This window comes from Gekko japonicus, unplaced genomic scaffold, assembly GCF_001447785.1.
Source record: "Gekko japonicus isolate JY-2015 unplaced genomic scaffold, Gekko_japonicus_V1.1 scaffold1888, whole genome shotgun sequence".
In the NCBI taxonomy this organism is placed as follows: Eukaryota; Metazoa; Chordata; class Lepidosauria; order Squamata; family Gekkonidae; genus Gekko; species Gekko japonicus.
Window position 1 is genome coordinate 285,962 of NW_015165302.1, and position 4,291 is coordinate 290,252.

The following is a 4,291-nucleotide window of genomic DNA, read 5'->3' on the forward strand; positions in this document are numbered from 1 at the left end:
GAACGTCCAGATTGCATTAGCATAGAACTCACCATTTCTTGAATGGTTCTGTTTAAGCGTTCTGCCGTTCCATTTTGTTGAGGAGAATAAGGAATTGTAGTCTTATGTTCAATTCCTTCTTGTTCCATGAATCTTTGGAACTAACTGCTGCAGTATTCTGTGCCATTATCTGTGAACAGCACGTCTGGCGCTTTGCCAAATTTTTTTTAACAGCAGCAACATAGCATTCAAACTTGTCAAGCACCTCATCTTTGCTCCTAAGCAGGTAGGTATAGACATATCTGGATTTTCCTTCCAGAAAACTGACAAAATATTTGTTGCCACCAGCAAATTCCTTTATTGGACCAACCAAATCAGAGTACACACACTCTAGAAACTTAGTATTGGGGTCATGAGCTCTATTTTTATAAGAGGGAGCTGTGGCTTTGGACTTTAGGCAAACATCACAGCCATTTCTCATGACGTCACATCCTTTTGCTTCAATATTGCATTCCTTCAATAACTTTTCCACACTTTTCACATCTCTATGTGCAAATTTTACATGCCACGTGAATAAACAGTCTTTATGGTTGCATTCAGTTGATCTGCTTTGGCATACCAGCCCATCATTTTCCATTTCATCTAAGTCAGTATCAGCAATATTTCTCAGGTAATGAAAACCATCCTTTTCTTCAAGCATCACATTAAATCCATTTTTACTCCAAATTTTTCCATGGCTTGGTCTGAGATCAATATTAAGACCATTTTGCATGATTCTCTTTGTGGATATGAGATTATTTATTGCTTGGGAAATCAGAACACATTCTCTGAGAGTGATTTCCACAATCTCATTGCAATCGTTCAAGGCATACAGTTTAACTGAACCGCACCCTTCTCCAGAGAGATTTTTGCCTTCTCCCCCTTGTAGAGCAGGCCTCTTTTCTCTGTCCAAATAAGCAAACCATTTGTCTGAGTTTACTATATGATACACGCTACCGCTATCTAGTAAAAATGAGTCATTTTGCTCATCATTCCTCTTAGTGACAGACAAAGCTTTCATGTTACTGTTCTGCTTTACAACGTCAGCTCTTTGCTTTTTATCTCTGATAACAAACACACCTCGTTTTTTAAAGTGACCGCTTGCCTTTCCTTGGTCACGCCCCTTAGGCCGTCTGGTTTCAGAGCGGTAAGATTTGGCGTGATCTCTTTGTTCTGGTAAAGTCTTTGATGTCTTGCCATATGTCCAAATTTTCCACAGCTGTGGCATTTTATAACTGTTTTGGCTTTATTCCTTTTATAATCAGGCTTTATGCTTAGTACAGACAAGTCATTTGCAGTCTGGAACATTTCACACCTATGTCCTTCATCTTTTAGATATGCTAACACATATTCCAGTTTTAAGTCTTTTGTTCCCTTTAAAACAGCCACTTCATGCAAATACGCTCTGGTCAAGGAACCAAGAATTACAGCAATAACAGCTTTCCCCCCTGGTGCACTGTCTATTGCTTTAAAAAATTCCCGGGCATCCTACATCTAAAGAACATTGGTTACATGAGAAACATGTGACTTCCTGTGAGTAACATAAACAAACATTTAACCCCAGATATACTGAGTGTTTTCAACTTGTAATACCCAACACAAACAGTGCAGGCTTCTCCAACTTGGAAACACAGGTGTCTAGTCTGGTCCCACAAGTTCATAAAGAAAACAGGATGTTGTCTGAATCTCATAAATCCAATGCGAGTTAAGATAAAAATTCTGTTTTAGAAAACTCCAGCACACATGATTTTTCTTGACTCCAAGTCTGGTTGCTGCACTCTGCTTAGCTATCTGGCACAGCTGAAGCGATCTGGGCACCCATAACCTTTGTTGGGTGATAGTGAGATATTGAAAAAATGGTATTTAGCAGAGATAAGATAGTCCAGCAGAGCCAGAGCAAAATAATTCAGACTGAGAATCCATGTGTGAGTTTTTATTAAATTCTAGCATGGGAAGGGTAACTGGGATGAAAATAACAACAGAGCATAATCGGCTACATCCTTACTCTACAGAGACAAAACTAGAAGAGAGAGATTATGGCTGCTCTTCTTGTTCTTCAGAACACCAAACAAAGACGGGAAGAGAAGCCATAAAATGCTAATACACCTTGACACTTTAGTCCCAACCAAATTCCTAGATCAGGGAGAAAATTCCCGGGCTTTCTACAGCTAAAGAACATTGGTTACGTGAAAAACATGTGACTTCCTGTGGGTAACATAAACAAACATTTAACCCCAGATATACTGAGTGTTTTCAACTTGTAATACCCAACACCTGTTCTTTTCAACTACATTCGCTTCTAAGAAAGGGGCCCAGAATGGGAACTTCGAGATGTGATCCCATTTCCTCGGGTGGAAGTCCCATTATAGAATTCAATGGGACTCATTCCTGAGTAAATATGCAGCCGAATCCATTCACGATTCCTCAGAAGTAAGACCCAGTGCGTTTAATGGCGCTTATTGCCACACAAGTACGCAGAAGATCGCACCCTCAGGCACAATTACTTGGATGGAAGGACCTGGAAGGAGCTAGGTAGTATGGAGTTGTTACTCTTGTACAAGGCTATGGCATACTTGAGAATAAGTTGTCATGAAATCAGAGGGCCCCTCCTAAGATTCAAGAAGCTGAAAATATAAATTGGATTTAAAAGATAACGGTTGAATTCAAAACACTGGAGGAAGGCCCATATTCTGGTTCTTGGCTGAAATAACAGACTGGGGGGTGGGGGGGTATTCTGGTTTCTTTTAAGGATTTGTTCCTCGCTAAATGCTCCTATACATTTGATCCCCTGTTGCAAAGAAGAAGGTCAAAAGGGCAGATAAGCGCATATATACAGGCATTAGCTCTCTGGAGGACGTTGCCAGGAGGTTGTGAGCTCGCTTCCAGGTCGATCCTCACCAGAATTCGGCCCTCTCGTCAAAGGAATTTGCTAGAAGGCAGCCCACTTTGTCAGTCTTTCTCCTTCCTCGCATTCTGATGCCGCTGAGCATCATGGGACTTGTGTCCATCGAACCAGCCTTGCAGAGCCAGTCAAACCCCAAGAGCCACGTGGCAGCCGCCACTCTGGGTGGATGGCCACCCATCTGCTCCGAGGCTCTGACATCTTTCGGCGCCCTGGCGGGAAGACCAGGCGGAGGGGGGGAGGCTTCTGCAAGGGCGGGGCGGGGGCCTGGGCTCGCTTGCAGAGCGGAGGGGCGAGGAAAGGGAATCATCTGGACAAGAGCAGGTGGCTGCCGAGGGGTCCGCCGGCGGGTTCCCAGGCGCTTCCCAACCGGGCGCCTCTTGGCCTCCTGGTTTCTCAGCAGGACGAGGAGGCCTGAAGGAACAAATGATCAAGGATCGTTTTAATGCAACAATCCCCATCGGTTATTTGCATGACCCAGTTAGTGAGGAGGGGGGGAGGGGAGAAGAGCAGTTTCCTACCAAGAAGCATCAAAACACCCAGGTGACGTTGCTTTAAACCTTGTTTGTATCCTTATTATCAGGTGGTGAGCCTCAGACACACGTCAGGGAAACTGGTGGGGAATCCTTTTGTCTCCGGCTGTTGGGGAAGCACAACAATTGGATGCGGTTCAAGTTGTAAATGTGCGTGTGCCCTGTTATCCAGGCCCAGACGAAAACGAAATCATGTGTGTGCGTCAAATATCCAAATCCGCATCTGTTTCTACAGAAGAGATGGCTTCTCTTTGGCATTAACCCCCCCCCCAACTAAAACAACTGTTTAATTTTTTTTTTTTTTTACCTGCTTCATAGTGATGTGGGGCGCGTGGCTTGTTGCATTTCAGGGGAAAGTGTCTCGTGGATCATCTGAAAGGGAGAAGGGGGGGAGGGGAACACTAGAAAGTGTCTCATTCAGATACGGCCAACTAGTTCGGGTGCCTTTTCGTCTCCTCTGTTAAGAGAACTGGCATCGTCATTAGGAGGAAATGCTCCTTGGAGGAAAATCGAGACTATTTCTGCGGAAATCGTGGCCTGGCACCACAGAGCGGGAGGCGGCTGTCCCGTGCGAAGGCGGAGTCGTCAGAAAAGGCTTCTGCCATCGCCAAGAAAGAGGTCTGCTTAAAAAAAAACAAACCGAAATAGAAGCTAAGGGGGCGGGGTGAGCCCCCCAATCCTCCCGGGATCCCGAAGAGGCTACCAGCGTCCTCACGGGCTCACGAGGCAATATCTCGGCCTCCCGCATCCGCAGACCGAAGCGCCTGTAGATGGGCCCAGCGCCAAGAGTTTCCAGGTGCTCTTTGCATCAGTGGGTTTCGTGGAAAGATTCCGCGCC